Source organism: Mustela erminea, chromosome 17, assembly GCF_009829155.1.
Source record: "Mustela erminea isolate mMusErm1 chromosome 17, mMusErm1.Pri, whole genome shotgun sequence".
NCBI classification, from domain to species: Eukaryota; Metazoa; Chordata; class Mammalia; order Carnivora; family Mustelidae; genus Mustela; species Mustela erminea.
In genome coordinates this window covers 53,865,925-53,883,340 of record NC_045630.1, presented here as the reverse complement: position 1 = coordinate 53,883,340, position 17,416 = coordinate 53,865,925, and the positions used below count along the sequence as shown (strand labels likewise).

General features: G+C 34.7%; 1 pseudogene; it reads left to right on the top strand.

Moving 5' to 3' along the window:
* The first annotated feature begins 1,172 nt into the window (after nucleotides 1–1,172).
* LOC116575943 lies at nucleotides 1,173–2,606 on the top strand (annotated as a pseudogene).
* The last annotated feature ends 14,810 nt before the right edge of the window (nucleotides 2,607–17,416 follow it).

Here is a 17,416-nt window from a genome sequence, read left to right as displayed (position 1 = left end):
GAAGTCCCACATCAAAATTATATAGACAAAACTACAATATCTAGCATATCAGAAGGTGGTAGGTGGGGGATGAAATAGGTGAAGGGGATTAAGAATGCATTTATCTTGATGAGCACTGATTAATTTATAGACTTGTTGAATCACTATTTATATATTTGAAATTAATACAACACTGTATATTAACTATGCTGGAATTGAAATAAAAACTTAATTATAAATAAATAAATATCCCTAAAAAAGAAAAAGAAAACCCTACAATACTTAAGCTAAAAAATTCAAAAAAGATACAATTAATTGTAATATGTGAACTTTACTTGAATTCGTTTCAAGAGAAAGATGACTTTAGGAGATATTTGGGGAAGAACTGGTGAAATTTTATTGTGGACTGGATACTAGATAATTTCCTCAAGCTATTGTTAATTTTTTTCAAATTGATAATTTATTTTATGTAGGAAATATAACTTATCTTTAGGAGATATATACTGAAAGCCTACAAAATATACTATAAGAAATTAACAACAGATTATACCTTATAAGAGAAAATAATTCTAAAACATAGAAACTAGGGGCGCCTGGGTGGCTCAGTGGGTTAAAGCCTCTGCCTTCGGCTCACGTCATGATCCCAGTGTCCTGGGATCGAGCTCCGCATCGGGGTCTCTGCTCAGCGGGGAGCTTGCTTCCTCCTCTCTCTCTGCTTGCCTCTCTGCCTACTTGTGATCTGTCTGTCAAGTAAATAAATAAAATCTTTAAAAAACAACAACAACAACAAAAAAAAAACCAAAACATAGAAACTAAAATGAAATCAGGAAGATAAATAAATAAATAAATACATACATACAACATCAGTGAGTTGAGTCACAACTTGAAGCACTCTCATATAGGTTAAACTTTAGGAGTTCCTTTAGGAGAAGAAAGAAATGGGGTTAAAGAAGGTATCTGAATAAATGTGGCTGAAAATTTTACAAATTGGGTAAAAATAATAAACTTAAAAATATGCTAAAAACAAAAAAGGAAGAGGAAACACAAAGAAAACTAAATCAAGTCACTGTGTAATCGAATAGCTTAAATCCAGTGGCACAGAAAAACTCTGAAAAGGAGTACACACACACACAGACACACAATTAAGCACATGCACACCGTCCTCAACTGGTGCAGGAAGCCTGTCTTGATGCATGCAGCACTACTCCTGGACAACTCTGAGTATTGCAGCCGTGCAGGCCAGACCCATCCAGGGGAGTGCCCCTACCACTGCCCACACTACCATGCCCAGACTGCAGAGAAAGGGAGCATCTTAAAAGGAAGATCCTACCTCTTCCAAACCAGTGATGGGGATTATTCACCCTTCTCCAAAGGTCAGGAATATCATGGACAGCACTAACGAATTTGTGACCAGAATCAAACATAAATTTGAAACCAAGATACAACAGAATGAGATCAACTCTCAGTTCAACTTCCTGAGCCCCAATGACCCTTACCATGCCTACTTTGTTACTAGGTCAGTGAATTCAAGGAGGGGAAGGTTTAGGAGCCTACAGCCACCATCTGCAAGGTCATACAGCAGCAGCAGCAGCAGCAGGCTACCCAGTAACAGCTGCCTAAGAATGCCTAAACCTAGGTGACCCAGGAGACCATCATGCCCAAAGAGCCCCCTCTTGAGTTTGGTGAAGTCGAACCACAGCATGTCGCTCATTCTCATAATCAGCCTCCATCTCAGCCTTTTACCTGGATGTGATGAAGCTGATGACTCAGTCTGTGGCAAGGAATGGTCACCAGTTTCTCACACAGCCGATCTAGAAAGATCAGCACATCTGTCCGTTTGACTTCCTCCACTTGCAGCCCAACTTCTCAGCTATTTCACCAAGCTGGCAGAACATTATACCAGGATAACCAGGATATTAATTCCCCTCAAAGGCTTGTTTACAAAGCTAAAAAAAAAAAAAAAAAAAAAAAAAAGGAATTTTGGACCAAGTTTGTTCCTGAGTTGAGTGAGCCAAGTTCTAAGAGAAGAAAAGAAAGAAAGAAAAGGAGAAGAAGAAGGAGCAGGTGTCCATTTGCAGATCATCAGATCAGTCAGCGTGATTTTGTGGTAGTGGAAACAATAGATTTGAACTTTTCTCTCTCCACCAGCCACAAGGAGCTGGGGCCCAAATCCTCATTCAGGAGCACTAGAAGAAGATTGGGGAAAGTGAGGAGGTCAGTCTGATGAAGAGGTTGAGAAACAGTGCCAGGCCAGGTAGCCTCCATCCCAGGAGATTAGGACCACCCAGTGCAAGACATAGATGATGGTTCAAATGATGATGGTTCAAATGATGAAGGGCAAAAACTACTCAACCCCCAGAGATTCCTATGCTTCCACCCCCATCCTGGACTCCAAGCCAACTCACTGCACAGGACAGACTTCAAGATTTTCAAGCCCTGCTCCAGATGAATATCTTGTGCTCCCTATCTTCGGAGACAAGATTCTGACCAAAAAAAAAATATATATATATATAGGAACTCATGGGCATCGGGCTCAGAGGACAGCAGAATGGGACCCAAGTATACACAAACAAATTATAGACAGAGTTACAAAGATAAGTCAAGATAAGTCCTTTTATTCTCTTTGAAATTTCTCATTGAAACTTCTCATTGAAAATAGTATAAATTAGGAGACAGAGGAGAAACAACTTAAAATACTGAAAGGAAAAAAAAAAAAAACCTGCCAATTTAAGAGATCTATCTTCTGTAAAAGTATCTTTCAAAGTGAAGGAAAAATGAGGAATTTTTTTCAGATATAAGAATCTAAGAGAAATAATAAACAACTGACCTGTACTAGAAAAAATATTAACTGAAAACCTTCAAGTAGAAGGAAAATCATACAAACAAGAATGAAAACTACAGAAAAGAGTAATTGTGGGGAAATATAAAATGCTTTAATTATAAATCTCTACACAATGTAATGAACTGATTAAACCAAATTTAAAAAAACAACACATCATGTGACTTATAATACATATAGAAATAAAATGTACAACATGAACATCAAAGCCAGGAAAGGACAAATGGTAGTATATTGCAGGAGATTCTTATAATTTTATGGGACATAGTATATTGCTTGAAGACAGAATATGATAAAGTACAGTGCTATATTTATATGACCACTAAAATAACATAGAGTTATAGGCAAGAGGCAAAAAAGGAGATAAAATCACAAGAAGTTATTACAAAGAAGGTAGAAAAAGAGAAAAAGGAACAAAGAAATGAGACAAATAGAAAACAGGTGTCCAAGTCATAGTTTTAAACTCAAACATATCAAAATTATGCAAAATATAAATTACCTAAACACTCCAATTAAAAGATAAAGACAGTAATGATAATTTTACAAGTACATTAATTGACTCTAATTACAGTTAGAAAGAAAAAAATTACATTTCCAAGAGAACAGTGTTGGGAGGCCAGAATGTGGCCTTAGGAATCTCTGCAGCATTTTGTTTGTTTTCCAGTGATGGCGGCCACATTTTGCTAAAATAATCTCAGTGGTTAGACTGTACTATAGGCAGTACAAAAAGTAAGGGAAACTCTGTGGCTAACCAAATCAAACGAACAAACAAAACACCAAGGCCCTTGGAACGGTGACCGCCACATAAAATGAAATAATTGTCGAAGAAAATGCGTTTCTTCTTAAGACATCAGGTTGACAAAGGTGATAGAAAAATGCATTTGTACTTGTTGGGTACTTTTCTCAAAATTATTTTAATGTTGGTAAAATGAGCTCAGTTATGCCTGTTGTGAATATTTTTCTCATTTTTTTAAACATATGTCTCTTTGAGGTAAAGCTTCATAGAATGGGGTAATGAAACAGCAAGTATACCTGAATATTGTAGTGGTTTTAAATTAGAATTTTCATTCCAACTTTTTGGATAGGTTTTTTACTTCAGTAATTTATAAGGTTCCAAAAAGTTCTGGGAACCTTTATTTAGAAAGTTGTATTTGGAATTGAGATAAATAATAGGCTTTTCAGGCACACATATGATTTCTTTCAGTTGATTTTGAGTCGTGAGTCTAACTTCATGGGAGTAATGCATCAATTTTTGCCAAGAAATCCTTAAAGAAGTAAATCTTTTTTGGCAGCTAAGATTTAAAAGCCATCAGTAAAATCTAGTGCCTTGGCAAGATGCTATTAAGTGGTGAGCTAATTGACAAGGATTTGTATAGAAGCTTTAGCTAAGCCACGTGGTTTTGGCTCATCAAGGAAGAATAAGGCATAGAAGAAATAACAATCTTTATTTTATTTAGGACCAAACTAAAACTAATGAAATATTGCTGTTCAAATGCTTGAAACTGCTGCTGTATTCTTATCTGTGGACCTTTTTTTTCTCACTATTTTCTATGCCTGCAACTTCCTCTGTATCTTCAAGTGGCTTACTCTCTTAGCTAATTCGTGTCTCTGTTCTAATTATAGTCTAGGAACTTTGTGAACTCTAATTAAAACTGCACCCCTTATTCTACTCTATTTTTCATCATTGTTATTATTGCTTCTGGAATTTTGTTTGCTATGTTACTCTTGTGTATTGCCTATATTATCTAGTAGATTAAAAGTTTCATGAAGGCAAGGAAATTGTCTTTGAATGTTACATTTACACTCTACAGTAAAGCATCACATAACATAGTTAAACAGCAATAGTACTTTCTCCAACTGAGGTGTTTAGGAAATTCTTAGAACTTAAAAGCTGTTATTTTTGCATGAATTTTGGCCTTTTCACTAAGGAATTCAAAGTCAGATGTGAACAATTAAGAACAATGCAGTATAACCTGGCTTGTCCTGAGTAGTTAGTAGTCAAAATATTCCATACGTGTATGCCAAAAGCATTCATTTTAATAGATATTAACAAAATGGAAATAGTAAGAAGGAAAACTGTTAAATTCCGATTTCTTCATCTCGCTATATGACTGTTTCTTGATATAAAATCTTAAAGCTTTTACAACATATTTTAATACACACCTCCAACTGAGATTGTGTGAGGAAGACTATTATATTACACTGTTGACACTGGAGGTCACCAATGAAACATATATCTGCTGGGATTCATCTCTGCTGCAGTCCCCTCCCAACAAATCTGCATATGACTTCAGTTAATAAACTAACAGAGGGGAGCCTGACTGGCTCTGTTAATGGAGCATGAGACCCTTGATAACCACTTTGTAAATTCGAGCTCCCCATTGGGTATGGAGATTACATTAAAAAAATATTCAAAATCTTAAAAATAAATAAATAAAATTTAGCAAAAATAACACTATGATCCTTGCAGGTCTCAGCCTTTAGAATCCTGACAGTTTCTTCTTTTGGAACCCTAAGGACGCATGGAAGAATTTCATTTGTCTGGCTGGAGAGACCATGTAGAGAGACATGGTGGCAAAGCCCTATGAAAGGGAGGGATGCTAAGCTCATGAAGAAAGAGAGTTGGCTAGTGGTATCTGTTTCCCAGAGCTGCAAGAATGAATTATCATAAACTGTGTGCTCTAAAACAACAAACCTACTCCTTCACAGTTCTGGAGCTCAAAGGTCTGAAATCAAATTTTCAGTGGGGTTGGTTTCTTCTGGAGGCTTGGAGGGAAAATCTGTTCATGCCTCTCTCCTAGATTATGGAGGTTATCAGCTGTCCTTGGAATTCCTTGGCTATTATGTGGACTATTTCAATATCTGCTTCTCTCTTTATATAGTGTTCTTTCCTGGGTGTGTCTCTTCTGTGTTTTTCTGAGTCTCTCTCCTTTCTCTTTTAAGGACACCAGTTTTGGGATTTGGGGTTCATCTTAATCTGGCATGACTTTATCTTAACTAATTGCTTCTATAATGACCCTCTTTTCAAATAGGGTCATATTTTGAGATTGTAGGTAGACATAAATTTGGAAGGGGTTACCATTCAACCCAGTACACCATTCACCTCAGTGATCCAGCTGATTCTAATCTCTACTCTCCATCCAAATGTAGCCACTCCATAAGGGTGGCCCAGCTGATGTCAGCTTACCCTAAAAAAAATTCTGTGAGAGGGGGAGGGGGGCAAAATGGTTAAAGGGAATCAAGAGGTGCAAACTTCCAGATATAAATTAAGTAAGTCTTGGGAATATAATATACACCATGAAGAGTACAGTCAACAAAACTGTATTAACTTTGTAGGGTGACAGACGTTAACTGGACTTACTGTGGTGATCATTTTGTAATTGTATATAAATGTCAAATGGCTACGGTGTACACATGAAACTAATATAATTATATACATCAATTATACTTCAATAAAATTAGAAAAAAGAATTATGTAAGAAAATAAAAAGAATTGTGTTTACATAACTATGTTTTGGAGTTACCTGTTATACAACAATATATAATAGAAAGACTGGCTAAAATTCTTCCCCTAGATCTCTTATAGACTCGTGTTGAAACTATATAAATAAATGAACAACTAAGCGACAGTAGGAATGGATAAGGTCTTGGTGTCTCTTTCATATCACAAGGGTAAGCTACACAACCTGAGTGGCTATTTTTCTCATGGTTGATCAATAAGTACAGTCAAGTTGTAAAAGCATCTGTTTATGCTAGGTAATTTTACAGTCAAAGATTACACATGATTGAAATGTCCTTTGGGGGAAAAAAAAACCCAAAACAGTAGTATTAGTCAACTTGAACTTTTGGTTATTGATCAACCATGCCAGGATTAGCTAGTGCTTATTTAATATAGCTTTATAATTGTTTATGTCAGTGTATCTTAATTTACTTTCAGTCACAACAGTTAAATCAACAATTTCAATATTCCCTTCTAAATATGGATATAAACTAGAGAAAACTCCTCCCTCAACCCCCTCCCCCCTCCCCGCAAGCATTTATGTACATGATAACTTTACAAAAGTAGTCCTTTGGTCCATTTTGTTTTGTTTTAATATGGAATATGCAGTTTTAGGAGCAGCTGTTCCCCGAGTTTGCTTCTTCATTCATATATGTATTTAGCCAGCTTTGTATTTTTAAGAGCTTGAATCTTCTAAAATTTTATTATTAAAAGCAGAATAACTTACTGTTGAACAACTTCAAGGATCGGTTTTTAATCTGTTTCCATCTTTGTTTCTTTAGTCTGACTTCTTGTCTTCTTTCCTATCTGCCTGCCTGCCTTTCTTTCCTCCTTTTTTCCATCTTTCCTTATTTCCTTCCCCTCTTTTTACCTTCTCTTCACACTCCCCCCACCCCACTTTCCTTTCAACAAATGTCATTTTTAAGACAGAGTTGTTCTTTTTCTGGTATAAAAATCCATAAAATTATGTTCTAAATTCATGATTCATTTTCCCTGTAAAAAACATCTGGTACTAGGGGCACCTAGGTGGCTCAGTTGGTTAAGTGACTTGGTTTTGACTCAGATCATGCTCTCAGGGTCCGGGGATTAACCCCCGCTCCCCTGGGCTCCATGATCAGCAGGGAGTTTGCTTGAGATTCTCTCTCTCCCTTGGTCTCCCTTCTGGCCCCCCATGTCTCTCTCTAAAATAAATAATCTTTTAAAAATTCTGGCATTAAGTTTTCATTAGTCTTACTAAAAATTACAACATAATTTTCCAAAATTTTGTGAAGATATAAAAGTTTGATAAAGAATTTAGATTTCTAAGAAAATATAAATGACTAATTCAGTATGTTGGCTGGAATTCAAGTAAATTTAACAAAGGGGAACCTCAGTCCTTATTCTTCACATCTAACAACACATTTTCCCAAGAATACTGACACAGAGAACTGCATGTGCTCTCTTTAAAAATGATGTTAAATTTTATTCATCTAAAAATATATAGGCCCATGTGTTAGATTTGCATATGAAAAGTTGTAGAAAGTGACCACTTTTCTCTCTCCAGGAATGTACACATGAATGTGTTTTGCCCTCACAGGAACAGAACAATTACCTGAAAACAAAAAGATAATTTTATTCCCTACTCTGGTTCTTTAAGTACAGAAGAAAAAAAGCTCTTTCATTGACTACTAGGGACCATTCTTTCTGATCTTCAGCCTGAAAAATCAATGGATTTTATTTAAATAAATTCTAAGAGATATGTAGATATATATCTGAAATTTCACTAATGTGTTTTAACTTTCTTTACTCAGGCAGAAGTGGCATTTCTTTTATTATTCTTTGGAATCACATAAAATCACCAAACACAACTATTAAATGTAATAGCTGCACACATTAGAAATTCAAGGTTGAAGTAACTAGAATGAAACAGCAGATTTTAAAGGAACAAGACTGTCACTTAGTGTCAATGTTACAATTCCATTTATCAGCTCCATTAACTTAATGGTCAAAAAAAAAAAAATTCTCCATACTTTCTTCTCCCTGGTGCATATTCACTCTCATACACATCTAAACTAATGCTAATAGAGAGTAAAGTGATGCTATCAGCATTCTTTTATGTAGCTTTTATTGTTTTCCATAAAATTCTGTCACTGGGATAAAACTAATGATTTTATACATCTGGCCCAGCCATACAAACTTCAGTTTTTACTCTTCTTATTTTCATTCAACCCTTCTTTTCCACTCCTTTAACTTAGAGTGCGTTTGTCACGTGAACGTTGAAATACCAAAAAGTCAGAAACCTCATCAAAGAAAAACAAGTGCTTTACTACCTTTTGATTCTCTGTCTTCATATGAAACACTTTAGATGACTATTTACCTCTCCAGTCCTCATTTATATCGCAGACAGCTACACAATAGACTTTCTGGTATTTAATGCTGAAAAGCCCAATTGGTGATGTGTAGTAAAATTTTACTGCTTGTCTCAGTAAAAAAGGGAGCAATTCCTATACCTACTTTGCAGTTGAAAAGTTCAACCTTTATCTGTTTAGCCAGCTTTAATTCAAGAATAGGTCTCTTTCCACAGAGAAGAGAATTGCTGAGGCATCAAGCCCTTTCCAGCAATCCCCTGTGCAAGCTGATTTGCCTGCTGATGCTCATGCATTTTTTCCCTGCTCTCAGGAAGTTTATATTGTTTTATTTATAAAGAAGTCTTACCTGATAAATTTGTCAATAACTCATCATTTTCTGGCTTTACCAATTCTTTGTAGGTATTAGATCTCAAATATTAAGTATGCCATTTTATTACTCAGTGATGCACTTTTAAAAATTGCATGAAATCTCTTGAGAGTCCTGTGTTAAATCCAGAACATTTAAATCAAATGTATAAATTAATTTTGACATGTAGTTTATTGCCACAAATCAATATGTCACAGATGCCAGTACTTGCTTATGAAGCTAATGATCTCACTTAATTTCTCTAATGTTCAGGTTTTTTGTACACTCATTTTTGAAATATTTAACCAAAGCTATACACTCTGATTTTTTGTTCCATTTCCCCCACCCCCCCAATGGCATTTATATAAAATGGGCTAAGGATATAAAATGATAAAGAAAGTCCTTTATATTTTCATTGGCCATTATTTTAACTTTTTTCTTAATTTACAGAACTAACTCTCTCTCTCTCTGTCTCTCTCTCTCTGTCTCTCTCTCTCTATATATATATATACATATATTTTTTTTTTTTTGGACTCAAGTGTTTGCAAAATCTTGCAGAAGAATAGCAGTCAGAAAACCACTTTTGTGCCTTCGTTCCTCTGTTTACAAGTTGTGTAACTTTAGTCCAGTCACATAAACCTTTTTATCTTTTTATTGTAATTATTTTAATTGCTCCAAAGGGATAATAATGACTGCTTATTTCACAGGGTTGTGTGAAAATCACATGACATAAGTATAATGTTGGGCAGAAGTAAGAAAATTCCTACCTTCCTGAGGACTAAAGTCTTTTTTTTAATGAAATATTTACTTAAAAATATTGCAGATTTAACTGGTCTAGTAGATAAGTTCTACAAAATGTTCTTAAGTGAGGAACTGAGATGATGTTTTAGGGTAGCATGCCTTTCCATGTGAAGTTCTTTTTCATATGATAAAATTTCCAGTTTTTTTAATAAGATGTAAGATGAGCTGTAAGGAATGGTGAGTCATGTCTGTTCATTCTCCAAATATGAAGACCCTGCATTTAATTTGAAATGTATTTCACTTCCTAAGGTTCTGCCCTTTATAGTTTTACTTATTCTTTGCATAGCTAACAGGGATGTGAGATTTCTACTTCATTTCTACATTTTACTTAAATGCACTTTACCAAGGTGAGATAGAAAGAATAATGTGTCTCTGGTTTCCATTTTTAGCTTCTTTAATCAGTTGCTTTTGAAACTTGCCAAGTGAAGTTTTAATCACCCGATAAAGCATTTGAAATTTAATACTCACCTAATAAACAGTTTAAGGTTTATGCTTGCATATTGACTATCCTTTCTTCTATGCATACCCTTTAAATTTTAAATATAATTTTCCAATTTTTTTATTTTCTAATATTTTATAATTTTTCTGCTCTAATACTGAGATCAGTAATAACATATAGGATTTCATTTATCTTCTCTTTCTGTGTAATTTGAAAAAAATTGATATACAAGTTTATTGCTCAACACAGAACGTACCATAGCAAACTGAAATGAATATCACACTGAGTATCCCACAAACAAGTATATTTAACTAGATATTGCATAAGCAAACATGAGATAAGGGTAAATATCATCACTATATAGTAAAGAATATAGTTTTTTAAAACATTTAAAATAAGAGACAGATATTAAAACAAGAGAAATAAACTTGTGAGGGCACCTGGGTGGCTCAGTTGGTTACACATCTGCCTATAGTTCAGGTCATGATCCCAGGATCCTGGGATGGAGCCTCTCATCTGGCTCCCTGCTCAGTGGGGAGTCTTGCTTCTCCCTCTCCCTCATCGCCCCACTCATTCTCTCTCTCTTTCTCTCTCTCTCTTTCAAATAAATAAAGTCTTTTAAAAAGAAATAAACTTGGAATAAATGCGATACAGCTAAACACAAGTATAAATATAATTACTAGAAGGAAATATATTCATAAGTTCATATGTTAATGGAATACAGTTTAATGGGTACTGTGATTAAGATAATTTTAAAAATGTGATTCCTTTGGTTTTGTACATGATTATAATATTATTGTCACAAACATGCCTCTAAGATTTGTTCTGAGATTTAAATATAAAAATATATTTTTAGGGATGCCTGGGTGGCTCAGTTGGTTGGACGACTGCCTTCGGCTCAGGTCATGATCCCGGAGTCCCGAAATCGAGTCCCACATCGGGTTCCCAGCTCCATGCGGAGTCTGCTTCTCCCTCTGACCTTCTCCTTGCTCATGCTCTCTCTCAAATAAATAAAAATCTTTAAAATATATATATATATATATTCTTTTTTTAGAAATATTGGGAAATCAAGTGATGTGTTCTGTAACATAGTCTCACTTGAACAAAAGTATAAAAATGTTATAAAACTCTTCCTTAAAGTCCTATGAAGCAGCCAGACACTGTTGTAGATTTGTGGCCATTTTTATTCCTAGGCCATTTAGTTAAAATACAGGTGATGTATTTTGGGATTTTCGATGCCATTCTAAGTATGTGCTGTTATGTAATACAGTTTCAGATAATTAAGAATTAATATTCTGTAATCCTTTGATGAGGTTTTCTTGTTTTGTCAAAGATCCATGTTAACATGGTGTATAATTAGCAGTGACCAAATTCTCTATTCTACTTCAGAATTCTTGAAAATGATGCTGTGGTCTCAATAGGGAGATGATACCAGGTGTTTTGATGTGACATAACCTTGGTTCAAATCAACAGGCTCAACAATCCAAAAATCAGTTGGCCTAAAACTTACTTACTTCTTTAGAGCTTATACTCCCATTTGTTCAATTGGAATAATGATACATAATTACTTAGTAACTGAATAAGCTAAAGTCCCTCTGTTTGGTAAACCCAGCCTCTTAGTGAGCCAAAGGAAGGTAGAGAAATGCCGAAGATAGATGTTTCACCAACATGCAATCTTTACAAATATATGTGATTAGCCTGGGCTCTTCCTCATACCATTTTTAGGGAATAAAAGCATTTTTTAACTGATTTATGGGTATTTCTTACAACCCATCATCATCTTAAGAACCATGACTTAAGTAAGCTCCTCTCCGGATGTCATTTGTGCTTTGTGGAATTCATCATACTCTTGACTGGATGTTTAAAAATAGTTATTGACTGTCTGGTTTTGCTTCATTTTCCCAATTTTCAGAGTATATACACAATTTCTATGTTTCTTAGTTTGCTACTTAGGTTTTTTGGGTTTTGTTTTTATGAAAACAAAAATGTTGTTTTTCTGGTTTTTTTTGGTTTTTGTTGTTGTTGTTGTTTTGTTTGTTATTGTTGTTGTTGTTTCCTACCCAGCCTGGAAGAGGCTCTTTCTTCTTATCTGGTCTCTGTCTTCAAATCTATAAAAAAAAAAAGAAAATTAAAAGTCTCCTCAAATAATATTTCTTCTGTTTTACTGTAGAGAGGTATGTTATTATAAGGACTTTTCAAATTCAGAAAGGACAAAGACCATTTTACAGTCTTCTTGATCATTTTTTGAAAGAGTGATAAAAAGTAAACTATCTTTTTAAGTACAGTTTAAGTACAGCTTAAGTCAGTAAAATTCTATTTGCATTCATGCCTTCTTTACTTTATTTCAATGCTCTGCAGGCCTTTATGCCATTCTGCTTGTACAAAACATTTAGCAGATTATAAGTAATTTAATGAGTAATTAATTCTATGATATGTCAGTGAGGATCAAAATATATGGGTAGGTAGTGAGCAAATAGAATGACTGTGGCTATCACTGATATGCACATCAAACAGTATTCATGGGATAATTTATGTCCTTACATTTAGCAAGATTTTTTTTTCTTCTTAATATCTTAAGGTAATATATGCTTGAATACAATTTTATTTCATAGATTAATGTAAGGTTTACAACAAATAAGTCATTTTATTAAATTCAGATGTGACTGCCCTCAATGTATGAAAAAAAGGAATGCAAAATGTCCAAAATAAGCAATACCAAATGTCTTTTTTTCCCCACTATTTAAATACTGATGAATCAGAAAGAAACATCTCTGACCTTTATGTATTTTTTTGTTTTTCTTTCTTTCTTTTTTTTTCCCCCTACTTTTGGCCTTTTAGAAGTAGTATACAGTGTTACTAACTGCATGTAAACTGATGTCAGTATAATTTAAAATCAAAAGTCAGGAAAAGCTGGGCCCTAAGAACCAAGAAAAGTAAATTAAGTAAAATAGAGGAAATAAATAAGTAAAATGAGATTAAAATTATTACTATTTTAAAGATGAAAAATAGTAAGAATATCTCAAAAAGCAGCAAAACATATGAACTGTTACTTAAAAATATTATTTATACAAAATATAAATGTTTTGTTTTCATAAAGTCAAATGCATAGAGATTCCCAAAAGAGTAGCACTTTGAAATTATTTAACTTACCTAAAATACTGTACCTGTTATTCAGGTACATTGGTGTTGTACACACAAAAACCTAAACTATTTGACTTTTATTGGGATTTTGGTCCAGACACATTTTCATATTTTTTTTTCCTATTATTGACTACTTCAAATATTTTAGTCATGATAGGAAAAATAATTTAGACAATTTTGTATGGCTTTTGATGTAAAATTATATTTTATTCCTGGATAGGAATAATAAAGATTAATACAAAGTTAGGGCAATATAAGAAGAGAAATTACAGAATAGAAACAAAATATTAACATAATTTGGGAGTTTAAATAAGCTCTTTTTCATGAGTGAAGAGTTACTTCATTTTGTTGATAAAATAATTCAATAAAAAATATACATGGTCAGTTTTTTTATATAAATCTAAGTGAGAGACAACCCTAACTTCAAAAGAGGTCTCCATGGCTATCTATAATAATAATAATCCTTGTTCTTAACTTATAATAAAGGATTTGGTTTTTTAAAAATATTTTATTTATTTATTAGAACAAGAGATGAGCAGGGAGGAAGGGAAGAGAGAGAGGGAGAAGCAGACTTCTTACTGAGCAGGGATCCCAATGTGAAACTCGATCCCAGGACCCTGGGATCATGACCTGAGTCAGAGGGAAATGCTGACTGAGCCACCCAGGTGCCCAAAGATTTATTTTTTAAATTCCCAAGGTTTGTAATAAAACATTCATCTCAGATGGTGGTACACATTGTATAAAGAAGATAGCTGACACCAGAGGGAACAGACAATTTGTGGAACAGAGAAAAACATTAAAATTGTTTTTAATTAAAAGTTACCATAAAGCTTAAAATGATCACGTAACAATCATAATTAATTGACAGATAGCTATGAGTTAAAGCAATCAAAGCCAAAGACAGTTCTTAGCATTTAAATATATAATTGCAGGGGCACCTGTGTGACTCAGTCAGTTAAGCATCTGCCATTGGCTCAGGTCATGATCCCAGGGTCCTGGGATCGAGTCCCACATTAGGCTGTCTGCTCAGTGAGATGTCTGCTTGTCCCTCTGCTGCTCATCTTGCTCATGCTCTCTCTCTCTCTCTCTCAAATAAACAAAATCTTAAAAAATATGTAACTTCAATTTTCTTTAAATTGTGAAAAAAATGTACTGGAACTAATAACTAAATGTATGACCCATGAAGAAGCAGTTATGGTGTCATGAATTTGTCAAATTAATGCATCAAGTGGAGTACAGGATCCCAGAAGATGAGCACCGTTTCAGTAATAGTCCACAAGAGGAATTGAAATAAAGAAGTTTATTACAGGTTTTGGAGGATGTACCCAGTGTGTCTTAAGGGGCCACCTGGGAGGTCAAAAACAGAGTGCAGAGAAGTGGGACCTGGACACATGCTTTTACTAGGGTTCATGGATGGATTGCTTAGGGGTACCTGGGCCACACTGGTCAGTTCAAATCAAAAGGTCAGGATATTGGTAAGCTACATGGGGGTTTTATCTAAGGAGAATGTAAGACTGTGGGAAGCAGGGAGACTGGTGATCACAAGGACTATTGGGGAAGTCATAATGTCCTATCAAAGACTTAGATTTGCTAATGACTCCACAGACTGTTAACCTAGGGCTTGTATTTGTATGGGGAGCCAGTGTCAGTTAAAGATCACTGCAGGCTACTTGGCCAAACCAAATGGATACTGAGATAGCAACACCATGGAGCTGTTTAGCTAAACTCTGAACATGTAGTTTGAAATCAGGAGATGAGATTCCTCCACCTTTGTTCTTTCTCAGGATTCCTTTGGGTATGTGAGATTTTGTGGGTTCATACAAATTTGGGGTTTTTCTATTTCTGTGAGAAATGCCATTGGGATTTTGATAAGGATTGCACTGAAATCTGTAGAAATATTTGTGTAATGTAGACATCTCAATATTAATTCTTCCGATTCATGAACATGGGATATACTTCCATTTATCTGTGTATTCTTCAGTTTCTTTCACCAGTGCTTTGTAGTTGCCAGTGTGTAGATCTTTCACTTCCTTGGTTAAATGTATTCCTAAGAATTTAGTTATTTTTGATAGTATTTAAATGAGATTGTTTTCTTAGTATTCTATTTAACAGTTCATTGTTAGTGTATAGAAATGCAACTAAAATTTTGTATGCTGATTTTTTTCCTGAAACTTTGCTTATTTGTTCTTTTTTGTTTGTTTTTCTTTTTAAAGATTTTATTTATTTGACAAACAGAAACAGCAAGAAAGGGAACACAAGCAGGGGGAGTAGTAGAGGGAGAAACAGGCTTCCCACTGAGCAGAGAGCCTGAAGCAGGGCTTGATCTCAGGACCCTGGGATCATGACCTGAGCCGAAGGCAAGTCCTTAACAATTGAGCCATCCAGGTGCCCCTGCTTATTAGTTCTAATACGTTTTATTATAATAGGTTTTTATTTTTAGTTCTCATAGATATTTTTGTTTGTTTTTGTAGAGATTTTTAAGGTCTTCTGTATGTAAAATCTGCAAACAATGACAATTTAATTTATTTTTTTCCTTCCAATTTGTAGCACATAGTGGGGAAAACATTATCTCTTCAACAAATGATGTTGGAAAAACTGGTTATGCACAGGCAAAATAATAGCTTATAACATACTCAAAATTACATCACAGTAGATTAAAGCATCCGCTTTAAGTCCTGAAATCTTAAAACTTCTCAACTTCTCAAACACAGAGAAAGCTTTTATTAAGGTCTTTTTTTTTTTTTTTAAAGGAAGAGAGAGAGAGAGAGAGAGAGAGAGCAAGCAGAGATGGGGGGGAAGGGGCAGAGGGAGAGAGAATCTTAAGCAGGCTCCACACTCAGCTCAGAGCCCAGCGTGAGTCTTGATCACGCAACCCTGAGATCATGACTTAAGCCAAAACCAAGAGTTGCACTTTGAACTGACAGAGCCACACAGGTGCCCCAGAAGAGCTTCTTGACATTGGTATTGGTAATAATTTGGGGCTATGACACTAAAATCACAGGCAACAAAAATAAATGAGACTACGTCAATTAAGTAGCTTCTGTTTAGCAAAGGAAACTATCAATGTGAAAAGTCAATCTGCATACACATTGCAAAAAAATATTTGCAAACCATGTATCTGATAAAAGGGTTAGTATCTAAAATTAGTAAGAAACTCCTACAACTCAGTAGCAAAAACACTAATAACCAAATTTTACAATTGGACAAAGGATCTGAATAGAAGTTTTTAAAACAAAGAAGACATAAAAATGACCAATAGTCATATGAAAGGGTTTTCACCATCAGAGAAATGCAATCCAAAATACAGTGAGATATTACCTCAAAACTATTAGGATAGATATTACCCAAAAGAAAAGTGTTAAATGTTGGTGAGGAGGTAGAGAAAAAGTAACTTTGTATGTTGTTGATGGGAATGTAAATTGGTACAGTCCCTATAAAAACAGCATTGATATTTCTCAAAAACTTAAAAATAGAACTATCATATGATTCAGTAATCCTTCTTCCAGGTATATGTCCAAAGGAAATGAATTCTGGATTTTTTTTTTAAAGATTTTATTTATTTATTTGACAGAGATCACAAGCAGGCAGAGAAGAAGGTGGGAGGGGGGAGCAGGCTCCCCGCTGAGCAGAGAGCCTGATGCGGGGCTTGATCTCAGGACCCTGAGATCATGACCTGACCTGAAGGCAAAGACTTTAACCCACTGAGCCACCCAGGCAGCCCGAAATCTGGATCTTGAAAAGAAATCTGCATTCTCACGTTCATTGTTATTATTTGCAATACCCAAGATACAGAAACAACTTAAGTATCTGTCAGCTGAGGGATAGATAAAGGCAATGTGATAAATACATAGAATGAAATATTATTTAACCACAAAAAAAGAAGGGCACCTTGCTATTTGCAACAATACAAATGAACTTCAAAGATGTTACATTTAATGAAATAAGCCGGACAGAGAAAGAGATACAGTGTATGATCTCACTTACATGTGGAATTTAAGAAAGCCATATTCACTGAATTGTTGCT